The sequence below is a fragment of the Pleurodeles waltl genome, chromosome 1_1 (assembly GCF_031143425.1).
Source record: "Pleurodeles waltl isolate 20211129_DDA chromosome 1_1, aPleWal1.hap1.20221129, whole genome shotgun sequence".
In the NCBI taxonomy this organism is placed as follows: Eukaryota; Metazoa; Chordata; class Amphibia; order Caudata; family Salamandridae; genus Pleurodeles; species Pleurodeles waltl.
The window spans coordinates 596,257,831-596,284,282 of NC_090436.1; positions in this window are offsets into that span (position 1 = coordinate 596,257,831).

Here is a 26,452-nt window from a genome sequence, read left to right on the forward strand (position 1 = left end):
ATACTGCGATCGCTCCAAGATCAGGTGGTAGAGCTGGCTCATCAAGTACACCAAGGGGCCACAAAAACCAAAGCCAGATTCAGAAGCAAGGTGTGGTTCTCGGGGATCGATGTGTTGGTCAACGAGAAAGTGAGAAAATGCCACCCATGTGAAATAACCACCTGGAATCCGGCTCCTGTGGTGACTGAGCCACCGAGCACATGACCATGGGCCAGAATAAGTCTGGAGATTGGAAGCTTCCCAGATGGCCATCTGACAGCTGTCATGATTGACTCCTGCACCCGGTTCCCAGTGGTAGAGTTTTTGAGCATGCTCGGCCAGTGCTGAGAAGGTAATCGCAATGCTCGGCTTACTCGATGACGTGCGAACGGACAATGGACCTCCTTTTCATGGGCAAGAGTTCCAAGACTATTTGCAGTCTCTGGCCATAAGGCACCGCAGGATTACCCCACAGTGGCCTCAGGTGAACCGCGACGTCGAGAAGTTTATACAAGCACTCAACAGAGCCCTGCAGATAAGGGTAGCCCAAGGTGAGGACACTGAATGCTGCCTGCATAAATTCTTGTGAGCCTATCGGCAGACACCCCACAGTACGACGGAGCTATTCCAGCACCCCGACTGGGGAAGACTGTCAACCAGCGACATTGGATGTGGCTGGGGCACAAAGGAAGAGACTCCAAATGAACCTGAAAGCCAGTGAGAGTCGATGGGTGAGACAACCCAATCTGCGCGTGAGGGACCGGGTCATCCATAAAGAACGCCATTTCGGATAGAAATTCAGGACTCTGTTTAAGACCGACGTCTGGGTGGTGGAGAAAGTGGAAGGAACAATGATCAAGGCCCGTTGGAATCGGCGGCATCTCACCCGAAATGTGTCTTGGTTCCAAAGGGTGGTGCTGCCAGATTGTGGTGCTGATGCCTGGCCCCAAGACAGAAGCCAGGAGGACGCAAGAGGCAAAGATGTGCAGGCAGCGTGTCTGGCAGAGGCTAGGCAACATGAGAGACCGAGCACCTCCTCGCCTGAAAGGGTGGGACCCTCTCTCCCGAATGTGGTGATGAGAGAGCGAGAGGCCTGCCCGAATGATGTGAGAGGTACAACCTGCGGCCCAGCCCAGTGCCTAGTCAGCAGATAAGAGACTTTGGCCCTCATTATGACATTGGTGTTAAATCCCACATACCGCCACGCTGATGGCTGCCAACTTACCGCGGCGGCGGATATCCGTTCACCATACTATGACACATTCACACCAATCCGACAGAATTCAGCGACACACACAAATCCGCCAGACCAAAGGTCAGTGATAAACTGGAAGTATCAAAACCCACACCATTATGCCAACAGAATGACGCCCACCACATTATGACCCACAAATCACCACAGCAGACATTCAATGGTGGTAAACCATTAGCGGTACATACCGCCGCACTCACAATGGACACCCACATACAAAACAAAACCACATTGGACAATTCAAACAACACACACCTGACACCCATACACACAGCACACCCACACCACTAGAAAACACTCACCCACATTACCCACAACCCTTTACGACTACAAAGCATTGCCACCAGAGAGACACCCCGACCACTGACTCAACTAAAGCCACACACTTCTCACACCTATACACCTCTCACGCACTCCACATCACATACCCCAACTGTTAGAAATGGAGTCTTTGGTTGGCAGTAAGGTTACCCCCTGTCCAAGCAAGGACCCTCAGTCTACTCAGGGTAAGTCATACACAATCCAAATTATCCTGTGCCCACCCTCTGGTAGCTTGGCACTGAGCAGTCAGGCTTAACTTAGAAGGCAATGTGTAAAGTATTTGTGCAATAAATCATACAATAACACAATATAGCACCACAAAAATACACCACACAGTGTTTAGAAAAATATAATATTTATCTGGATATTTGTAGGTCAAAACAATAAAAGATGCAATAAGAAAATGTAAAGATATCACTGGAAAGTGATATAAAGTGTTCTAAGTCTTTTTAAAAACAAACAAAGTCTCTTTCAAGCACAAAGTACCTGGTTTGAGTGAAAAATCTCCGCAAAGGGCCGAGGAGGAGATGCATGGAAAATGTTGAGTGCGTCGGTTTCGCCCCTTCACACACGGACTTGCGTCGTTATTTTCCATGCGGGGAAGATGTTGCGTCGATTTCCGGCGTGCGGATGGGTCTCCTCTTCGGGTCGCGGGGCTTTCAGATGCCCCGGGGGTCTGTGCATGGAATCCTGGGCTAGTTAACCAGCTCTGCGTCGTTCTGGTGGGCAATGCAGGGAAATTTCTCCCTCACGGCATGCGCTGCGTCGATTTCCCCTCTGGAAGGCGGGCGACGTTGTCCCAGGTGGGCCTTGCATCGAAGTTCCGGTCGCACCGTAGGCGCCACGTCAATCTTTTCCTCGCGATGTCGAGTGGCGTCATTCCGGTTCGGCGAGCGGTGAATTTTTCACCGTGGCACAAGCTGTGCGTCGAATCTTTCGCCGCACAAGGAGTCCAGTTGCAAGAGAGAAGTCTTTTTGGTCCTGAGACTTCAGGGAACAGGAGGCAAGCTCTATCCAAGCCCTTGGAGAGCACTTCTGCAGCAAAGCAAGAGAGCAGCAAGACAGCAGGGCAACAGCAAGGCAGCAGTCCTCTGTCGAAAGCAGTCAGGTGAGTCCTTTAGGCAGCCAGGCAGTTCTTCTTGTCAGGGTGCAGGTTCTGGTTCAGGTTTCTTCTCCAGGAAGTGTCTGAGGTGGTAGGGCAGAGGCCCTGTTTTATACCCAAATGTGCCTTTGAAGTGGGGGAGACTTCAAAGAGTGGCTTAGAAGTGCACCAGGTCCCCTTTCAGTTCAATCCTGTCTGCCAGGGTCCCAGTAGGGGGTGTGGCAGTCCTTTGTGTGAGAGCAGGCCCTCCACCCTCTCAGCCCAGGAAGACCCATTCAAAATGCAGATATATGCAAGTGAGGCTGAGTACCCTGTGTTTGGGGTGTGTCTGAGTGAATGCACAAGGAGCTGTCAACTAAACCCAGCCAGACGTGGATTGTAAGGCACAGAAAGATTTAAGAGCAGAGAAATGCTCACTTTCTAAAAGTGGAATTTCTAAAATAGTAATATTAAATCCAACTTCACCAGTCAGCAGGATTTTGTATTACCATTCTGGCCATGCTAAATATGACCTTCCTACTCCTTTCAGATCAGCAGCTACCACTTCCACAATGTATGAGGGCAGCACCAATGTTAGCCTATGAAGGGAGCAGGCCTCACGGTAGTGTAAAAACACATTTTGGAGTTTTACACTACCAGGACATGTAAACTACACAGGTACATGTCCTGCCTTTTACCCACACAGCACCCTGCTCTAGGGGTTACCTAGGGCACACATTAGAGGTGACCTATATGTAGAGAAAGGGGAGTTTTAGGCTTGGCAAGTACTTTTAAATGCCAAGTCGAGGTGGCAGTGAAACTGCACACACAGGCCTTGCAATGGCAGGCCTTAGACAAGGTAAAGGGGCTACTAAAGTGGGTGGCACAACCAGTGCTGCAGGCCCACTAGTAGCATTTAATCTACAGGCCCTGGGCACATATAGTGCACTCTACTAGGGACTTACAAGTAAATCAAATAGTCCAATTTGGTGTGATCCAGGGTTACCATGTTTAAAGGGAGAGAGCATATGCACTTTAGCACTGGTTAGCAGTGGTAAAGTGCGCAGAGTCTAAAAACCAGCAAAAACAGTGTCCAAAAAGTGGACGGAGGCAGGCAAAAAGTTAGGGGTGTCCATCCTAAGGCTGTCAGGTCTAACACCAACACATTACCCAACACACCCTCACCAACACACCTCACATAACACCCATGGCATCACAAGGACACCTCCGTTTCACAGAGGAGGAGTTAAGGGTCATGGGGGAGGAAATTGTCAGGGTAGAGCCACAGCTATCTGGAGCACAGTTGCAGCATATATCTATAGCTAGGAAGATGGAGCTGTGTTGGAGAATCGTGGACAGGGTCAACGCCATGGGATAGCACCCCAGAACTAGAGATGACATCAGGAAGAGGTGGAACAACCTACGGGGGAAGGTACGTTCCATAGCAGCAAGACACCAGCTCGCTATCCAGAGCACTGCTGGTGGACCCCCACCTCCTTCCCCACAACTCACAGCATGGGAGGAGCAAGTCTTGGTAATACTGCATCCTGAGGGCCTGGCCGGAGTCGGAGGAGGAATGGACTCTGGTAAGTCAACTCTCTACTTTTATCACCCCTCCCACCTGCATGCCATCACATACCCTCACCCTCACTTCCATCACTCCATTCCATCCCACACACTCCATCATCACATCTTACTCATCCTAATGCCAAGCCCTGCATGCTGTACCAATGCATGGACACCCCTCACAGCCCTGCATGGACACTCATCATTAAAGCATGCACAGCATAGAGAACTAACAATCCCACCATACACTAACATACACAAGTGAAAGCTGGCAGGGCAAATCCAACCATATAGGGGAAGCCACAGATGTACAATATGTCAGATACATAAACCATAACACATCATTTACATCCCCACAGGTACCCAGCCAATGTCAGGGGAGAGGAGGTGCCAGCAATATCCAGTCCCCCAACAGAAGAGGCCCACAGTGATGACAGTAAATCTTGTCTTCAGGATCTGGACGACCGACCTAGCCCATCAGGGACCACTGGACAGCTGGTTACCCAAGCCCTGTCACCCACCACCACAGAGCCTCCCCATCAGGATCCAACACCACAGCACCGACCCAGCGTACCCACACCTCTGTCCCCAGGACACGTCAATCAGCAGTGTGTCCACCTCTATATGGACCCCAAGCTACCCCTCGCACACAAGACAATCAGGGACCTGGGGTCAGTGGCAGTGGGCACACGGTTCAGGGGACAGAAGCACAGGACAACAGGGAAACTGGGCGGAGTGCTGTGCGACAGGGGGAGGACAGGCCCAGGGAACCGACTTTCCAGGAGGCACGCTCCAAGATCCTGGGAGCCTACCAACATTCCCAGGACACAATGGGCTAGATCCTGGACAATGTGCAGGAGAACAGGCGGCTGCAGGAGGGACAGTACCAGGGGATCAGGGAGGACTTGCAGGCCATTAACAACACCCTGATCTCCATAGCAGGGGTGCTGGCAGACATGGCCAACATTATGAGGGAGGCAGTCTAACACCAGTGGGCCCCCGCCACTAGCCATACATCTGAACAGCCTTCCACTTCAGCTAGTGGCCAGGAGGCCCCACCACAGGACTCAGAGGCCACCAGCAGACCTCCCCCTGCAGAAGGTGAACCACACTGCAAATGTTCCCTGTGATCCATACAGAAGCCAGAGACACTTGCCAAGACCCCAGCCAGGAGATGAGACTCTCCTGATTGTCACCCTTGTGTCCCACTCAGTTACTTTGTCCACCTTGAACTGCCATTGCTCCCCTTCCTAAGTCCCCTTGGACAATGCACCTGTGCTACAAACAGACTGGAACAATACCCTGGACTTTCCTCCATCATCACCCCATCCCATTGCACTTTCCCCCTATATGTTAGCACTTCCATAAACACCCTTTGAAAAAAAACCTATTTGGAGTATGTTATGAATATCAAATATGTATTTTTTGAAACAGGTACAAACATTGCAAATTAACTGTACATAGAATGAGCATAGATCAATGGCCTGTAGCTGGCTGTAGTGATCACACCAGGAGTATATGTCAGGTCACCAACATCTGCAAAATGAATTGCCAGAGGGAACAGTAAGTGAGCATAGAAGTGGGAAATATCAGCATGCTACTGCCACACAGATTACAACCAACGTCATTGAAAAAGTTGCACTGTCCTACCTGTGTGTCATTGAAAGTACTGTTGTATAACTGATGTTTTGTTGCCCTCATCTTTATCCTCTGCCTCCTCATCCTCACTGTCTACAGGGTCTACTGCTGCCACATGGGCATCTCCAGTCCTCTCCTCCTGCAGAAAAGGGACATGGTGTCTCAGGGCCAGGTTGTGCTACATGCAGCATGCCACTACTATGTCGCAGACCTTTTTGGGTGAGTAGCACAGGGATCCACCTGTTAGATGGAGGCACTGGGACTTGGCCTTCAGGAGGCCAAAGGTCCTTTCAATTATCCTTCTGGTGCACCCATATGCCTCATTATAACGTTCTTCTGCCCTTGTCCTGGCATTCCTCACACGGATAAGCAGCCATGATAGGTTTGGGTAACCAGAGTCCCCTGCATATATTGAGGGACAACATTTATCCATATACTATCCTATATGGTCCACACCATACCCATATACCAACACATACTGGGTGGGAACCGGGGCTCACCTATTAGCCACACCCTGTGCCTCTGTAGTTGGCCCATCACATTTGGAATGCTGCTATTCCTCAGGACAAAGGCATCATGCACCGACCGAGGATAATTAGCATTGACGTGGGAGATGTACTGGTCCATGAAACACACTATCTGAACATTCATGGAGTGGAAACTCTTACAATTCCTGAAAACCTGTTCATTCTGCTGGGGGGGGGACAAATGCAATATGTTTACCATAAATAACCCCAATTATGTTGGGGATATGTCCCATTGCATAAAACTCGGCCTTCACAGTGGCCAAATCCTCAGCCTGGGGGAAAACAATGTAGCTGCACATGTGTTTTATCAGGGCAGACAACACTCTTGTCAGCACTATTGAAAACATTGGCTGTGACATTCCTGCTTCCAAGCCCACTGTCACTTGGAAAGAACCAGTTGCCAGGAAATGGAGTACAGATAGCACTTGCACAAGAGGGGGGATCCCAGTGGGGTGACGGATAGCAGATATCAGGTCAGGCTCCAATTGGGCACACAGCTCTGTGATTGTGGCCCTGTCAAGTCTATAGGTGAGGATAATGTGCCTGTCCTCCAGTGTTGTCAAGTCTGCAAGGGGTCTGTACACAGGGGTATGTCTCCATCTCCTATTCATCCGCAGCGGTAGGTATCTAAGAGACACAAGAGTGAGGAGGCTGTCACAAAATTAACATTGGAGCCACAACAGGAGTTTGCAATCTGTAAACTTGTAAAGGGTCAGTGTGATTTGTCCAGTATGTGCCTATTTCTCCAGTGACGCAGCACGAATCCATAGGGCTGCCCCCCCCAAAATGGTGTCCGCCTGTCCTGTGTGGAGGGACAGGTGGAATGAGGTACTTCCTCTGATGTTGTGTGCCGTGGCGGAAGGAGGTCGGGAACTGCTGTGCAACTCCTCATTGGTTAATATTGGGCCCTATGGGGTACAGTGGCCAATGGTGATCTACGCTGGCGGTGACGGTATGCACTGCTGCGGACATAACCGCCATTTTCTATCATATTCCTCACTTGCTACCTGACCTTCCATAGGAGAGGACCTACACTACATGTGCTGCTGTGAGCTGTGTCTGGAACCTACCATGGCACGTGTGCCCGGGGAAAGGGCCCCAGCCTTCACTTCAGAGGAGTTGGAGAGACTGGTGGATGGGGTCCTACCCCAGTACGGACTGCTGTATGGGCCTCCAGACCAACAGGTGAGTACACTGTGGGCACGATGCATGTGTCATGAAAGCATGGAGTTGTGTATGTGAAGGCCACGTGTAAGGGGGGTGGATGTCCTCCTTGCAGTGTACACGCTGTGTGCTGGGCAATGTGTGTGCCAATGGTGATGGAAATGGGTATGGTGGGCCATATGTGTAACAGGTTCGACTGTTTGTCTAATGGTATTTTCCTGTGTGTATTGCCTCTGCAGGTCAGCGCCCATCAAAAGACGGGTATATGGTGTTCCATTGCCAAGGAGGTACGGACCGTGGCGTCTATGGCAGGCGGAGCACCCACTGCCCCAAACGGTGGGAGGACTTGAGATGCTGGGCACAGAAGACGGACGGAGGCCCAGCTGGAGATGGCCTCCCAACGAGGAAGTGATGCCCTTCGAACCCTGATCCCCCTGATGGCCTGCATACTGGCGCAGCCACAAGGGGGTGAGTACAGTGGCTATCATTACAACTTACTTCTGGTGGGGTGGTATCTGGGTGGTGGCTGTGTGTCAGTGGGTGCCCCTAGGCCAGGCCTGACATAGCAGCGTAGGTCCTCTAGTGGCTAGGGTTCTGAAGGGATACTCCGGCCTACCCAGCTTGTAAGCATCCACTACTGGTCAGGTCTGCATGGGTCCCCAGGTGTGCTGCAGTTGGCGGTGTGTGCCCCTCTTCATGCCTTGGTGGCTAGCGATATCAGTGGTGGTGCAATGCATAGTGTGTAGGCCTGGTCCCTGTGTGTGAGGGTGCTGTGTACGCCAATGGTGGTGTTCGTGCAGCCATTGACAAGTGTATCCTTCGTCTCTCTCCCCTTCTTTCTTGTCTTGTCATCCTGTCCTTATGTATATTAGTCTCATCCGGCGGAGGAGCAGAGGCACCGGCGATGGAGGGAGCTGCATCCCACAGGACCCAGGAGGCAGAGTCCACCAACAGTGAGGGCACCAGTGGGTCAGAGGGCGAGGGGAGAACTGTGGCAGAGACTGGAGGGGACAATTCAGACACAGATACCTCCTCCGAAGGAAGCTCCCTGGTTGTGGCGGACACTTCTGTGACCCCCCCAGCTACAGGTACAGCCGCCACCCCCTGTACCAGCAGCGCCCTCCCAGCAGCCCCTAATCGAATTGCCCATGCCCGCTCTCCCAGGAGGTTGGGCATCTCCTCTGCCCCATGCACCTCAGGCCCTGCCCCAGTTAGCCCTGCTGCCCTGAGTGAGGAGGCTATTTACCTCCTGAAATTCATCTCTGTCGGGCAGTCAACCATTGTGAATGCCATCCAGGAACTGGCAGCCCAAATGCAACAATCTAATGCATTCCTGGAGGGCATTCACACTGGATTGGCAGCCCAACAGAGATCGATCCAGTCTCTGGCCTTTTCTCTGATGGCAGCCATTGTCCCTGTTTCTACCGTCCCCTCTCCAACTCCTCTTCCCAGTCCCATTCTCCTCTACCCCCCACCCATCCCAAGCACACAGCCAGACAAGCATGTACACAGGACAACACCCAAGAGTGTGACAGGCAAACACAAGCATCACACTTCATCCCACAAGCACTCACGCAAACACCATACAGTTGTAGACGCATCTACTACCTCCAATGTCTCCCCCTCCTTTCCCTCCACCACCTCCCTCCCAGTCACGTCCACACTCACACCTGCTTGCACTACATCAGCATCCACTACCAGCATCATCACCACACCAAGCAGAACATACGCCTTACTGGCAGACACCTCCACAACATCCATGCACACATCCCCTGTGTCCTCACCCACTGTGTCTGTCCCCTCCTCCTAAAGTACATGGAACAGCCATCCACCTCACAACAGCATACAACCCATGCACCTGCCCTCAAATCCAGCAGACAGACAACTCCAACAACCACTCCCTCATCCTCCACTCCTATTCCTTCTCCCTCTTCCCGCCCCAATGTCCCTAAGAAACTTTTCCTATCCACCATTGACCTCTTCCCTACCCGTCCCCCATCCTGCACGGATGGCCATGCTATCACAAACCCTACTCGTGGTGGAAAGGATTCCAGGCCACATATACTGAAGGGCAAGGAGCCTGCACCAGCAGGCAACAAGGTGAAAGAGCCTTCACCTGCCACCCAAAATGGCAAGGAGCCTGCACCAGCAGGCAAGAAGGACCAGGAGCCTGCACCAGCAGCTGTCACGGAGCCCCCACCACCAAGCATGGTTGTGCATCCATCTGAGGGTGCAGGGGATATGCAGGAGCCTCCCACCACCACCACTACCAGGACCACCACAGTGCATCCATCCGAGGGTGCAGGGGATCTGCAGGAGCTTCCCACCACCATCACCACCAGCACCACCACAGTGCAGCCGTTTCCACCGGCAGATGCAATGTGATCCTGACTCCTTGGGCTGCTGTGCGGCCTGTCCACTCCAGAACCATTGGGCAAGACACCCACTCGAGAGACTGTGGCCTTGCACTCTCCAGGACAAAGCACAGGGTATGTTGACCCTCCAGAACCAGTGGGCAAGACACCCACTCGAGAGACTGTTGCCCATCACTCCTCAGGACTAAGCACAGGGCATGTTGCCCCCTCCAGAACCAGTGGGCAAGACACCCACTCGGAATACTGTGGCCCATCACTCCCCAGGACAAAGCACAGGGCATGTTGACCCTCCAGAACCAGTGGGCAAGACACCCACTCGAGAGACTGTTGCCCATCACTCCTCAGGACCAAGCACAGGGCATGTTGCCTCCTCCAGAACCAGTGGGCAAGACCAGTGGGCAAGACACCCACTGGAGAGACTGTGGCGCATCACTCCCCAGCACCAAGCACAGGGCATGTTGCCCCTCCAGAACCAGTGGGCAAGACACCCACTCGGAAGGCTCTGGCCCACCACTCCCCAGGACGAAGCACAGGGCATGTTGCCCCCTCTAGAACCAGTGGTCTTGTTTCCACCTCCGGCTGAGGTGCCCCCCCCAAGGTGCTTGCCTATTTGCCAACTGATGCCCCTGCAGTGTTCTCTCTGTATTGATGCAGGTGACAAGTGGGGCCTTGGACTTTGCCCTGTGGCAATGTGGCCCACTCGAACTGAGGACTGGGCAGTTTCCCTTTTTCTGCACATTTGTAGATATCTGTAACATTGGCTAAGTTATTTTTATACTGTGTTGATATTATTACACTCACTTTGGTAAATGTGTTTTGTCCTTGCATTATTCAGCCAATTTAGAGGTATTAACTTGCTTTCTTCTGCATCTGGTTGTGTGTATGGGGTGTGTGTGGTGCAAGTGTGTTACTCCCTTTTTCCTCCCCCTCCCTTGTGTGCTAGGCGGCTGTCCTCACCATCGTCATCTTCGCCGGCGTTGGTGTTCGTGGTGGAGCAGAACGTAGAATATCATCGGAAATACATGCAGTTCGGGTTCCATGCTGGCGTGGTTGTTCCCTGTGTCTCCAATGGTGAGTCCTTTCACTTCTGTGCTCTGTTTCCTCCAGGCTTCTGATGTCATTGGTACCAGCCCAGAAAAGGTGGTGGTATGCAGGGTCTTAATATGGTGGGCGGAACTTTGACTTCCGCCTGGCTGTAGGCGGCTACCACCGTGGTGGCTGTTGTTTCTGCCCTGGCGGTTGGTGTGGTAGATTGGCTGTCTTTCGGAGATCTTTCCGCCATGGTCATAATTTGGAGGTAAGTACCGCCAGCCTGTGGTAACGAGGGCCTTTATGTGCTGATTTGGCCGGTTTCTACCAATGTTAGTTTTAAGTTTTCCATCTCTCTCTCTTTCTCTTTCTGTCTGCCTCTCTCTCTCTTCCTTTCTCTCTATCTCTCGTTGCAACACCTGTGTGAGGGTGGGGACTCATGACTTAAATAGGGGAGGGATGTAGAGAGCCACTCGGGCTCTCCTATACTTTGTTGCCTCTCAGTCGATAGTCTGGGCTTCGGACGTAGGATGTTATAAAATAAATTAGCCAATGGCCCTTGTGGTCTTTTGAGTACTTGACACCATACTCCATGTATTGTGCCCTACCTTCATCGGCAGACACCGAGTTTGGGGATACTGCATGGCCTGCAACTGTGCCACCACACAGCCAAGCATGGCCCCACTCTCCCTCAGCCTCTGTGTGTGAACTTCAGCTCTCTTTAATGTCCTTCCGCAGCTGAAGCCTGCCAGTGCCAAAGCACTAATCACCTGCAGTTTCCCGTGTTCAAACTACCAGCAACAGATATTTATTTTCCAGTGCCACTCCTGTGGTCTTAAGCCATTGCCAGTGCTTAATGTGATCCCTTGGTTGCCCGTGGGGTACACTGGAACTCATTTTTGGGGACTGGAGCCTTTTTTTCCTCAGCAGACATTTAATAAGCGCAAGAAAGTGAAAAAAAAACCAGAAAGGGAAAAGTAGGAAGAGAAAGGCAGGAAAACCGTCACAGCAGGAACCTGCAAGAGCAGGATAAGAGGCAGGAAGTGTCTGGTGGGGGATTGTGGAAGCATGAGGAGGACTCAAGACTACGCTGCCTTGACATTTGGCATGCTCACATTTAATGTCATGGGAGGGCTCAGCACCAACTCCAAAATGTGAGAACACATATGAAATGTTTGTATTGAATCTCCTCACCCTACATCCACCATCCACTGCACTACCCATGCTACACAACAAAGGCTCATGCTGCACTCATTACAAATTAACAGTTCACCTACAGCTTTACATTTGTTATCCCAGAATAACTATTCTTTCAGTGCTTTATTTAATGCAAAGGCCAAAATATTTCCAGAGGTCTCTGGCCATTGCAGTGACTGATCAGTTAAAATTTCCCTAACAAGCTGCCATTTGCAGCTGGCATGTGAAAGTATGGGCAGGAAAAGTCTAGCATTTTCCAATGAGGCAGAGCACACATTCTAATCGTTATGCATCCTTACAGTACTACTGGGGCCTCGTAAAGGTACAACACAGGAGAATTTGCACCAGCACTGGGTAGTTGCGTGGGATGAGCAAATGGCTTCCCACACTTCTGGTGTATGTGGGTATTGAGAATTTAGCTTTCACCAACTGTCTTTCGTACCCTCTCAATCTTGACTGCAAGCAAAAGACCATTGGAATTCCTTTATTGACTCATGGAATCCGGCATGCTGTCTGACTAGTTCTCCAGCTTGCCACCTGACCAGTTCACTGCCCTTGTCAATGGCCAAAGAGGATCTGTGTATTTGCCTTATTCTACCAAATTTCTCTTTCCTCTAATTGCCACTGATTTTGCCTTTTTCATTGGACACTAAGGAAAGCCTCATTCTTCTCTCCTCACAATGTATTCCCCTACACCCACCTATATTCCCAACAAACCATCTCTTTTTCCCCCTGCCCCATCAGGTACCAACTTTCGGGATCATTATCCGTTTATGTCTCTACAGTTCAGAAACTACAGCTTGTCAAGCACATTGGCCTTTCTGAAATAATCAGTTTCTGCCATATCTGTCTGCAACAAAGCATCCTACACTACTTAGCACAACAAATCTGACACCCTTCTCCATGCTTCATTGTGCTGACTGGTAGCTGGTTTCCTGAAATGATTCAGGATTCAGCATGAAATAGTTCATTATCTACTTCATCATCCCCAGCATCTCTAAAGGCCAACTTTGTATGTGCTGGAGTGGCAAACTTCATACTGCTTATATCCAGCTGTCCCACATCTCACTCCCATTGGAGTACATCACCATTTGCCTATAATCCTCCAGAGACTGGAAATGAACATCCACAGGGCCTTACAGGAACCTTCTTTAAAAATATTAGCATTATCCATACTCATCTATGACCAATGGCTCTCTTCTGGTGCTCAAGAACTTCACCCTTAAAGCCGCTATTTTTGGCCAGGAGCCTCACTTGTCCTTCTGCTTTCTGATCACTCCCTCACCAACAGACACACACCCTTCCCCCCCCATGACAAACCTATAATTATGAGGACTGGCCATTGACCATAATGAAGTGTGCATTTACTATTTTAACTCCACGCGTGCCTTGATAGTAGGGAATGTTATAAAGATGACCAAGACAAATATGACTGCACTTTTATCCTTTTTGATGCACATGTTCAAAACTACTTAAACACACTTTGGGAACCAGTCCTCAAAATGCACCGGTCCTCACAAGGATAGTGTTTGTCTGGAACTGACAGTGTTTACCGGCGCATTGAGGACCGAACCGGTCCTCACAGCATGGGCTATACATGCCCACATACATACCCACACACCCCTACACACACATTACATGTGACAGTCACTCCCCCACCAGTCACAATTTTGTGTGTGTGTTACTCAAGTGTACTACTGTAAGAGTTTGATGTTTTCTATGAAGTGCCACTCAGTAGCCTGCTACTTTGAACATCTTTGAGTCACCTATTGTGCTTGTCAGCTGAAAAGCTGTATGGTTTACCTCAGTCCCTAATGAATAAAGCCTGCTTCCTGGCTGTCTCACTCTGTCCTTTGATCCTATCCCTAGAAAAAGTGAAACAATAAACTTTTAAATGATGAGTTTGCATTGGATTGGAGGATCTGTGTGACTCATGAACGGACTTGTAACTTTAGTGTCCAATGTCGAGTACAATATACTGAGTGCCATTGCTGATTTGATCCACAAATCTGATGTCATGTCTTATTAAAACCTCTATTAGTGCAAATCATCAACTTCACTTCTCTCCCTCGTGTGCCACTGAGACACTCTGTTGACTTTTCAATGACATTACTCAATTTTCCCATGGCCCTTGGACACTGGACCTGTGCTACCTACAGATGTGCCACCCACTCTGATGATTACAACTACCATGACCCCACTCATCACCTGTTTGTCACTATATGCACCATAGATTGTTTGTTCACATATTCCCTGTATGCCCAATAAACACTATTGATCACAGCAACTGCATAAATGTCTTTATTTGAACATGTACAAATGTGTTGTCATCAAAATGTGATGTGGGCATGCCCCTCTAATCCAACAGGCAGTGTAATGGACAACAGAAGGAGGCATCCTCTGCAGGAGACGCAGTACAACAGATATGTCCCAGGGCAGATATAAGGAAGTTACCAGTCCAGGCACACACCACAGTGATTTCACTCATCCAACCTGCAAAAGAGACCATGACACAGAGTTACATCAGGATCGAAGGCCCAGTGTAGATTGCGACCGAAGCAGGGCATAACAGATATTACTTCTACATCCCTAATAACTGGAAATACATGACAATACACTGTAACTGCCATCTCTTATGTGCAAAACTCCATTCTATATACAGTTACCAACGGCTAATGAGCTTGAATGCCTCAAGCCATAGGCAGCAGAGGCACTGATATGCAAGACACAGTCAGCGGGTGGAATAACATGACAGGAGACTGCAGGACATATAGCTCAACGCAGGTCTGAACATAGGAAATGTGAATTTAGCAATCTGCAGTGAGTACACATGTTGGATAAGATACAGGTAAACTCAGCACCTCACATTCAAGCACTCACCTCCACCAACACACACATAGGGAAAGAAACACATCACAACACTACTGATGAAACTAATCAGGAGGACCATTGTCAACAAACAATGTGGATACACTTCACTTGCAAATACACAGCAAGCATACCTGTCTGTCACTGGAAGTACTGATTGATGAGCTCAGTACTAGAGTCAGCTGCAGCATCCTCATCTGCCTCCTCATTACTTTCCATGTCTGCGTCACCAGCCACTGGTCCAGCTGCCTCCTCATCATCAGCTAGCAATGGCATCTGACATCTCAGGGCAAGATTGTGGAGCATGTTATGTTATGGCACACCTTTTGGGGTGTGTAAAGGAGTGCACCTCCAGACACGTCTAGGCACCTGAACCTTGCTTTCAGAAGTCCAAATGTCCTTTCAATTACATGCCTTTTCCTTCCGTGGGTCTCATTGAAATGGAGTTCCCCTTCTGTGGCAGGGTACCTCACTGGTGTCAACAGCAGGGAACTTTAGGATAGCAAGAGTCACCTCTGTGCATAAAGGGAGAACCTGTTACAGTGCAGGTAGAGCCACAGGGAACAATGTGATGACAGGTGTAATACCAGAGACACACATCCAAATGCATACATACCAATGAGCCAAGGCCTCTCTCTGGGTAGTCGTGCCATCATTTGTGGGACATTGCTGTTCCGCAGAATGAAGAAGTCATGCACAGATCCTGGAAACTTGACTGTCACCTGTGTGATATACTGGTCTGCGAGACACACCACCTGGACATTGATCGAGTGGTAGTTCTTACTTTGTCTGTACACTGTTCATTGGCACTGGGAGGGACCTAGGCTATATGGGTGCCATCTATGGCCCCTATCACATGAGGGATGTTTCCCACATCTTAGAAGTCTGCCTTCACATAGGCCAAATCTGCACGTTGGGGGAACCTGATGTAGCTGTCCAGGTGTTTCAGTAAAGCACAAAGTACATCCTTCAACACAAGACTGACATGGGCTGTGACATCCCAGCTGTCAAGCCCATTGTATTCTGAAAGGTTCCAGTGGCAAGAAAGTGTAGCAATGACAGGATTTCTACTGTGGAGGGATGGCATAGGGATTATGTATGAGAGGTATGGGATCAGGCTCCGACTGCCCACATAGATCCATGACGGTCTGACGATTCAGGTCTGTATGATATGTCTGTCCTTCATGGTAGCAAGGTCAGCTAATGGTTGGTACACTTGTGCATGTCTCATTCTCCTCATGGCAGGGTATCTAGGATAGAGAGTTGAAAATGTACAGAGTGATGAGTACTTCCACATGTAGGCAGTACATGTAATCATCGCACACACCAAACACTGTAGACATGTGTCGCACTGCTGACACATACCATTATGGGCAAGCTGAAGCATCACAGTAACATGCATGTCACATGTATTGGCTAAACTATGATGGCACAACACAGGCTTACTCCGCACTTTGCACATAAATGTGCATGACGCACTTATTTAGGAACTGCAAGGTATGATATGTACACAGAATGGCATCCACCTGGCCTGCTCACAGGACAGTTGGAAGTGACCTAAGTCCGCTAGCATATGTCGTCATGGCAGTAAGTGGTCACAACCGTCACACAACTTCTCATTGGATAACATTGGTGCCTAAGGGGGATTGGGGCCAATAGCGATTGCCATCGGTGGTGGCGGTCCTGTACGCTGTGGCCGTGATCGCCATTTTCTGCCACCTTGCTCACTTGACTCCTGACACTCCTGCAAGCAAGACCTCCATGAGCTGAGCTGCTGTGTCCAGTCTCTGGGAGCCATAATGCCACGTCCTGCAGGTGATAAGGCCCCAGCCTTCACCCGAGAAGAGCTGGTGAAGCTCGTGGACGGGGTAATACCCCTTTATGGACAGCTGTATGAGGCACCAGAGGAACAGGTGAACCCAATGCCATAGTCATGTGTGAGAGGGGTGTGTGTGATGATGTAAAGGGTAAGTGTACTAGGGAAGGAGCACATGCATGCAGGTGGCATGGAATAGAGGCATGTGAGCTGAGAGGAAGGGTATGTGTGGGCACTTGGTGAGTCAGGTGAGTATTGTCCACTGCTGTTGGTATGGGGCATGTGAACCTGACTTTCTCCTTCTGTCTGTGTCATCCATGCAGGTGAACGCTAGAGGAAAGGGATCTGGCATGCCATCGCCAAGCAAGTGCAGACCCTGGGACCCACAGCTGGTGGAGCACCCACTGCAAAAAACAGTGAGAGGACCTGAGATTTGGGCCCAGAAGACTGTTGAGGCCCAGCTTGTGATATCCTCCCAGCGACGGTGGGGTGCCTGTCAGACCCTGACTCCACTAATGGCCCGCATTTTGGCAGTGGCCTAAGCTGAGTTGGATGGGCATTTGAAGGCAGCACAGCAGTCACAATGGAGTGAGTACAGACTGGATCCTGGCACTTGACTGGCCTAAATAGGGATATTGGGCCTCAATGCAGGCAAAGTGATATTGTTGTATTGACATTCAGTGTATCGTCTATTGGAAATAGCTATTATGCATGGTGGCTGAGTATAGATAGTAGATGTGTTGGCATGCTTTACTGTAAGTGGATGCATGTCTTCCATTGAAGTACCTCTCCATGTCTGGAATGTGGAGATGCTCACATGACATTGCCACATGTGTGAGACCATCATGCCTATGCAAAGGATGTCTGTATTAGTATCGCCCTAGGCATTGAGTATAACTAGCTCCATCCATCTGCATTTGTGGCTCTGAGGTGTCAGTCCACTCCCATCTGTGTAGCTATACCTGCATATGCTACTGTGTGACTCTAATTTAATCACTGGGACTGAATACATCATAAACTGGTAATGTTTTTAACTGAATGTGGGTCTGCCATCAAAATTACACTACAGATTTTGCCTTCATGGGACTGGATCATTGATTTGATAGCTGCATTGTCATATATAGGTGATCTGCTGACTGTAAGGTGACGGTAGACTAAGTGGGAAACTGTTACATGTACAACTGCTGAGGTCTGGTTGAGACATTGTTTATTCCTAGGTGCAATACTTGTGGGGATTGTACCCTTAAACCTTTGGAATGGTACTAGAGGTGGTAGGTGCCTTGACAGGTCTCGTATATGTCAGCATGGTATGTATATGGGATGTATAACAATGGGCTAGCAATTGATGTGCTACATTGCAGAGTTACTGGCAACATCATGCCCTAATGTTAAGTTGGGGGCACATCTGATGGGCTGGGACTTTTCTGCTTTCCTTGGCCAAGCTGAAGTGGCAGAATAGGAGAGGTTGGCCTATTGCATGTCACATAGCATGTTGATGTGATTCTAATATTGCTTTTAGTCTCCCCTGGCCGGCTCATGTAGTAGTAGGATGTGTAAATGGTGTACAGGCAGTGGTGTTGGTCCATTTGTGCCTAATGCATCCTGACATTTACAGTCTGAAATGTGTATTGTCTGACCTCTTTGAATGGTATTGTCATTACTGGATTGGTCTTTGAGGGTGGAGTTGTCATTTTGTGCAGTCTGACAGGTGTGACTCCATGTGGTTTCATTATAAGTGGACCATGGTGTAATATGTGTGTTCCTGAGGAACCTCTGGTGTGACACTGCAATCTGGCCCTCATTACAACCCTGGCAGTCGGAGATAAAGTGGTGGTAATACCGCCAATAGGCCGGCGGTAATAAATATGAAAATTATGACCACGGCGGAAACCGCTCAGACAGCCACTTTGACACACCGACCGCCAGGGCGAAACCAACAGGCACCACAGCAGTAACTGCCAACAGCCAGGCGGAAGACAATGTACCACCCACAGTAATATGACCCACCTATCCGCCACCCTTTCCGGGGCAGTACCAATGACATCAAAAGCCTGGTGGAAACACTGCACAGAAGGGAAACGACTCACCTCTGGACACTCAAGGAAGAACCACGCCGCCATGGAGCCCAAGTTGCATGTCTTCCCCATGCTCTTCTACCTTCTACTCCACTACGAACACCAATGCCGGCGAAGATGGCCACAATGAGTACTGCCGCCTAGCACACAGGGGAGGGGGAGGAAAAAGAGAATGACACACATATGCAGCACGCAACACCCCCACCCCCAACACCACACACACAACCAGATGCACTAACATAACATATACACCCCGTACCCCTCAGGAATAATACAAGGACAACTACTATAGTGTAAAAAGGCTGTAATAAGATAAATATAGGTGAAATTTGTGCATCCAAATCTAAAAGTATATACATATTTACAATGCAAGGGACACTGCCCAGTCCTCAATGTCCGTGGGCCACAGGGCCACATCACAAAGTCCAAGGCCCAACCTCACTCCTGCAACAACATGGAGAGAACACTGCAGGGGCATCAGGTCGAAAATAAACAGGTACCTCAGGGGGATGGGGAATGGGGGGACACATCAGCCAGAAGATGGTACAACACCACTGGTCCTGGAGGGGTAACATGCCCTGTGATTGGTCCTGGGGAGTGCAAGGCCACAGTCTCTCAAGTGGGTGACTTGCCCACTGCTTGGTCCTGGGGAGTGCAAGGCCACAGTCTCTCAAGTGGGTGACTTGCCCACTGCTTGGTCCTGGGGAGTGCAAGGCCACAGTCTCTCTAGTGGATGGCTTCTCCACTGGTTCTGGAGGGGGCATTGTGCCCAGTGTGCTTCCTCCTGGGAAGGATGGGGTGAGTGGATGGCTTCTTCCACTGGTTCTAGAGGGGGCATTGTGCCCCGTGGTGCAGATCTTGGGAGTACAAGGTCACAGTCTCTCACCTGGGTGTCAGACCCCCAGGATTTGCAGGGGCTAGGCCACCCAACAGCCCATGGACACAGGACTACACACTGTCCGCCGGCGGTGAAGGCTGCTCAGTGGTGGCAGTGGTGCTGGTGGTGGTGCCGGCAGTGGTGGGGGGAGGCTCCAGCCCATTCTCTGCAGCCTCGGACGGCTGCCCACTGGGTCTGTTGCTGCTGGCAGTGGTGCTGGTGGCGGTGCTAGCAGTGGTGGGGGGAGGATCCAGCCCATCCCCTGCGGCCTCGGACGGCTGAACCACCATGGTTGGTGGTGGGGGCTCCGGCTGAGTCCCAGCACCAGGCCTCTTGTCCTTTTTGCCTGCTGGTGCAGGCCCCTTGCCCTTCCTGCCAGCAGCTTGGGATGCGTCCTTGCTCCTCTTGGCAGCAGCTGGGGACTGCTCCTTGCCCTTCCTTTTACCAGCGGGAGGTGCCTCCTTGCCCTTCTTTGCAGCATCTGGGGGTGCCTCCTGCCCTTCCTTGCAGCAGCTGGGGGTGCCTCCTTGCCCTTCCTTGCAGCACTTGATGGAGGCACCCTATCAGTGTGGCTGCCTGGTGCCCGGGATCCTCTCCCACCTGATGTAGCTGTGGACACTACTGTGCCCCTGGACTGGGTGGCTGAGGTGCTTGGCTGAGTTATGACCACCCTGGCCTGACGTGAGGGACGGGGAGAGGGGTAGGGAAGAGGTAAAAGGTGGAGAGAAAAAGCTTCTTAGGGACATTAGGGCAGGAAGAGGGAGATGGTTTGGGAGTGGAGGTAGAGGGAGTGGTTGTAGAAGGTGTCTGTCTGCTGTGTTTGGGTGCAGATGCATGGGGTGGTTGCTGTTGTGAGGTGAGTGGCTCTTGGGTGTCTGAGTGCTTGCATATGTGCACTTTAGGAGGAGGGGGCACAGACACAGTGGAAGAGGACACAGGGGATGTGTGCATGGAAGTGGGGGTTAGTGACTGCCAGTGAGGGGCGTGTGCTAATAGGTGTGCTGGTGATGAGGTAGAGGATGAGGATGTAGTGCATGCAGGTGTGAGTGTAGACGCAACTGGGAGGGAGGTGGACGAGGAGGAGGCCACAGTGGAGGCAGTGGATGTTGGTATGTCTGCATCTGGATGGTGTTTGTGTGAGTGCCTGTGGGATGAAGTGTGGTGCTTGTGTTTGCCATGTCCACTCGTGTGTTGTCATGGGTGCCTGCTCGTCTTACAGTGTGCTTGGGATAGGTTGGGGTTGAGGGGAATGGGATTGGGTAGAGAAAGTTGGAGGGCGAGGCTAGAAACAAGGACAATGGCTACCATCAGAGATGAGGCCAGAGCCTGGATTGATATTTGTTGGGCCACCATGCCAGTGTGAATGCCCTCCAGGAATGCATTTGTCTGTTGCATTTGGGCTGCCAGCCCCTGGATGGCATTCACAATGGATGACTGCCCAACAGAGATGGATCGCAGGAGGTCAATAGCCTCCTCAGGGCAGCAGGGCTAACTGGGGTGGGGCCTTAGGTGCCTGGGGCGAAGGAGATGTACACCCTCCTGGGAGAGACCCTAAATAGCCCTGATTGGCTACCTTATCAGGTCCTATCAAGAGGGGTCTCTGACGTCACCTGCTGGCACTGGTCACTCAGAGCCCTCCAAAGTGGATACAGCTTGCAGAGCAAGATGGCTGAGGTCTGGGACACACTGGAGGAGCTCTGAGCACCACCCCTGGGGTGGTGATGGACAGGGGAGTGGTCACTCCCCTTTCCTTTGTCCAGTTTCCCTCCAGAGCAGGAGACAAGGGGTCCCTGAACCGGTGTAGACCTGTTTATGAAAGGAGGGCACCATCTGTGCCCTTCAAAGCATTTCCACAGGCTGGGGGAGGCTACCCCTCCCCAGCCTGTAACACCTAAAGTGAGAGGATGTAACACCCTGCTCTCAGAGGAAATGCTTTGTTCTGCCTTCCTGGGACTGTTCTGCCTTCCTGGGAACCCTGTCTGTGAGGAGGCAGCAGCTGTAGCTGCAGTGCAAGCCTCAGAGAGCTGGTTTGGCAGTACTGGGGGTTGGAATGGGGGGACAATTCCATGATCTTAGACATGTTACATGGCCATATTTGAAGTTACCATTGTGAAGATACTTATATGCATTGACCTATATGTAGTGCACAGGTGTAATGGTGTCCCCGCACTCACAAAGTCTGGGGAAATGGCCCTGAACTATATGGGGGAACCTTTGCTAGTGCAAGGGTGCCCTCACACTTAGTAACTTTGCACCTAACCTTCAGCAAGTGAAGGTTAGACATATAGGTGACAGTGAATATGGCTGTGAAATAGTGTGTGCACTATTTCACGCAGGCTGCAATGGCAGTCCTGTGTAAGGGTTTGTCTGAGCTCCCTATGGGTGGCAAAAGAAATGCTGCAGCCCATATGGATCTCCTGGAACCCCAATGCCCTTGGTACCTAGGTTCCATAAACTAGGGACTTATAAGGGGGTCCAGTATGCCAATAGAAATTGGTAAATTAAGTCACTGGCCTACAGTGACATATTTAAAAGCAGAGAGAGCATAAGCACTGAGGTTCTGGTTAGCAGAGTCTCAGTGACACAGTTAGGGACTACACAGGCATACATATTAGGCCACAAACTATGAGCACTGACAGGCAAAACACACTGACATGTAGGTTTTTATCTATGTGTACTGGGGTCCTGGCTAGCAGAATCCCAGTGACACAATAAAAACACACTGACACACACTCACAAACAGGCCAAAAGTGGGGGTAACCATGCTAGAAAGAGGCTACTTTCCCACACTGGGTATGTGCATGCTCCTTTATCCTGAGGAATAGCAGCATCCCATATGTGATGGCTCAATTCCAGAGGCACTGGGTGTGGCTAATAGTTGAGCCCTGGTTCCCACCCAGTGGATGTTGGTGTATGGGTATGGTGTGGGCCCTAAGGGTTGGTGTATGGCTAACAGTTGTCCCTCGGTGACCTTGGTTACCCCAATCTCTCATGGCTACTGACCCCTGTGTGGAATCCCAGAACAAGGGCAGAGGAACGTTACAATGAGGCACATGGGCAAACAAGAAGAATTATAGAGAGGACCTTAGGCCTCCTAAAGGCCAGGTTTTGTTGCCTCCATCCAACAGGTGGATCTCTGTACTACTCATCCAAGAAGGTCTGCCAGGTCACCATTTTTTTTTTTAACAGATTTTAAGATTTTAGCTTAGTCGATTCTTCTCATACATATGTTCCCTCTGAGGTACAATTCTTATACATGTTTTATCTGTATAGCAATGTTATCCAACAATCTGGCTTGGTAATATCTAAATGTTTAAGCAGAATTAATATTAACAACAATAATAACAATCCCCCCTCCCGGTCCCTTCCTAACCCCTTCTTCCGAGAACCATGTTCAAGTGTTGGTAATGTTCTCGAAGTGTCTCATGTAATGATTTAAATGTAATTAGATATATTTAGGTAGAGTTTGGTCAACTATTTCGTCATCGTAGTTTTGGGTATATATTCCGGTCTTTGACTAACGGCTGAGAGCCGTGTCCCCTGTCATTGTGTGTTATCCTGTCTGTGGTGTTACCAACTGAGGGAACCTTAGGGTGCGGTGTCTGCTCTAAGTGTATCCATTATTACTTCCCATCCCTCTGCCATTTCAGGAAGTCTGATCCCTCTCCTAGATTCACGCTGGAGAAGCATTCCCTCCGCGTTTGCCCATTTAAGTAACTCGCTTTTCCATACTGGTACTCTGGGGCCCCTGGGATTTTTCCAGTTCGATGCAATCTCTCTCTTAGCCAGTGTTAAAGCTAAGTCCTGGAATCTATCTGTGGTTTTGTGTTTGACTGAGTGAGTAAAGGCGTGTAAGAGACAATTAGCCATGGAGCAGTTCACTTCCCTACTCAGGAGATGCGCCAGGGTCCGGCATACCTCCGCCCAAAAGGGTTCTAGGGTGGGACATTCCCAGAACATGTGGCTGAACTCAGAGCCGATCAACCCGCATCTCGGGCAACACTTTACCAAAGTGCTTATTTATCTGGGCTGGGGTCAGGAAGGCTTGGTGCAGTACGTAAAAATTTGTAAGTTTAAATTTAGCGTTTCAAGTCGCTTTTGGAAGGTTCTTCAAGATGTGTCCCCATTCTTCTTCCGGGATATCTCGGCTGAGATCTTTGAGAGAGATCAAGGGTGCTATACTGTCCACTCTCATCAGCCCCTAGAGCGTTGCGACTACTTTGGATTTGTCATTTGGGGATCTTAGATATGTACAGATTGCTTGTGAAGGGGGTTCTGCGCCCTTCTCTCACCAGTGTTTACATATGTTGGCCTTTAAAGTGTCTCACTGGAATGTCATATTCCACCCTAAGGGTCTCAAACGTCATCAGTTTGTTATCCCTAAAGAGCATGCCCACTGTGTAAATCCCGGCTTCCGTCCAGTTCCCTAGCTCAATCCGAGTGCCCCCCTGCGTTATTGGCTGCAAGGACATAAGGGGAAGCTCCGTAGAGTAGGGAGTCTCTACTCTGTTCCTGCGTAAAAAGGTCTTCCAGCACTGGTTTAGGATTATTAATTCTGGAGAATCTTGTTTCCCATCACCAGGGGTCCTCAGGAGTATCTCAAACAGCCTAGCCTCTTGTGGGGTGGATGCCCTCGCATTCATTTTTGCAAGTAGTCTGTCTGAGATCCAGTGCGCCAACCACTGTAGTTGTGCCGCCAGATAGTAGGTCTCGAAGTCAGGGGGCTGCCATGCCTCCATCCGTTGATTGCCTTTGGAGTTTTGTCAGGGCCACTCTCCTCCTACCTTTTCCCCATATAAATGAAATTACCATGGTATCCAGTCCCTTAAAAATGGTCTTAGGAATCCAGATCGGAAGCACTGAGAAATGGTATAGCAACCTCGGCAACACAATCATTTTGAGGATCGCAATTCGCCCAGCCACTGATAGTGGCAGAGTTTGCCAGAATGCCATACAGGTTTTTATGGAACGGATTGTGCCACCGATATTACCATCTAGAATATCCCGGGAGTCATGGTAAACTTTCACTCCCAAATAGGGGAGACCGTTCGGTGTCCATCTAACCAAACCTAAGTTCAGGGGTGGTGACTGCTGTTCTTTAAGTGGAAACAATCCTGTTTTATCCCAATTCACTTTTAATCCCGAGTGACCCTCAAAGCTGGAAAGCATTAGATGTACTAGTGGTAGATCTCTTTGGATATCATCCATAAATATTAAAAGATCGTCTGCATAGAGGGCTATATGGTGTCTCTCGCCCATAGCTAGTACACCCGGGCCTCCCTCTCCCACCATAGCCGCAGCAGCCAGTGGTTCCACTGCCAGGGCAAACAATAGAGGAGAGAGAGGGCAACCCGTTCTGGTTCCGCGCTCAACTCTATACTTGTTGGATATTGTGTGTCCTGTGCGGACTCTGGCAGAGGGGTCAGTATAGAGTAGCTTCACCCAGGTGATGTATTTGGGTCCAAATCTGAGTTTGGACATAACTGTGTAGAGGAAATCCCAATCCAGGCTATCAAAAGCTTTTTCTATATCTACTGCTAAAATACCCGAAGACGTGGCGTTGGGAGCCAGGTCTCTCATGATGGCTATTAGTCTACGGATATTACCAGCTGTACTGGGCCCCTGTCTGGTCAGGGAGGGCATCAGTGGGAGGAGTCTGGTTGCCAGGATCTTACTAAGGATTTTATAGTCAAGGTTCAACATGGAGAGAGGTCTATAAGCTCCCACCTTTGTTGGGTCCTTGCCTGGTTTGAGAAGGGGAACTATGACTGCCTTGCGGGAGGATTCCGGCAATAGGCCCTGGTCCCTAGCAGTTTTGTATATATTTTCTAACCTTGGGGAAAGAATATCCGCAAAGGTAGTATAAAATTCGATAGGAAATCCGTCTGTGCCAGGCGATTTTCCTCTGTCCATTCCTTTCATGGCCTCATTAATTTTGGCTAGTGTGACGTTACCTTCTAATGGTTCTGTAAGCTCAGGTTCTAAAGATTTTAAATGTAGTTCCGTTAAATAGTCTTCAGTTTGTTCTCTATTAAGATTGAGTCTTTTTTTGTATAAGCCCTCATAAAATGCCATAAACTGGGTATTAATCTGTTCTGGTTCGTATAGGTGGGTCCCCAGATCCGAGGTCAAGTCCATAATGGGGGGAGATCTATCGGACTGTGAAACCACACACGCGAGGAGTCGGCCCGCCCTATCTCTCTCTACGTGTGCCCGGGTGAGGTAATTTTTGTAATCAAAGCATCGAAGACGTTCAATGCAAAGAGCTACCTCGGTCCTAAGGTCCTGCATTGTGTTTTGTAGGTGAGGATTCCCAGGTCTATCTTTCTCTGCCTCCCGCAGTTTGGCCTCAGCCTGTTCCGTGTCACCCAGTAAAGTCCTGCGTATCCCCACTGTCTCTGCTATACACTTCCCACGCATTACCACCTTAAAGGGATCCCATTCTATCAGTGGATTAGCAGGGGTTGCGTCATTGTCCTCAAAATACTGCACCATTCTTTGGCGAAGCTCAGCACAAAAGGAGACATCTTCTAATAGTTCGGGCTTGAGCCTCCACATGGCGATACGGGGAACAATGGACCCCCATTTCAGGGTTAGTAAAAGAGGGTTGTGATCTGAAATTGTGCGGGACAGATATTCTGTGTCTGGAATTTGTGAGTATACATCAGGTGAGCAGAGGAAAGCGTC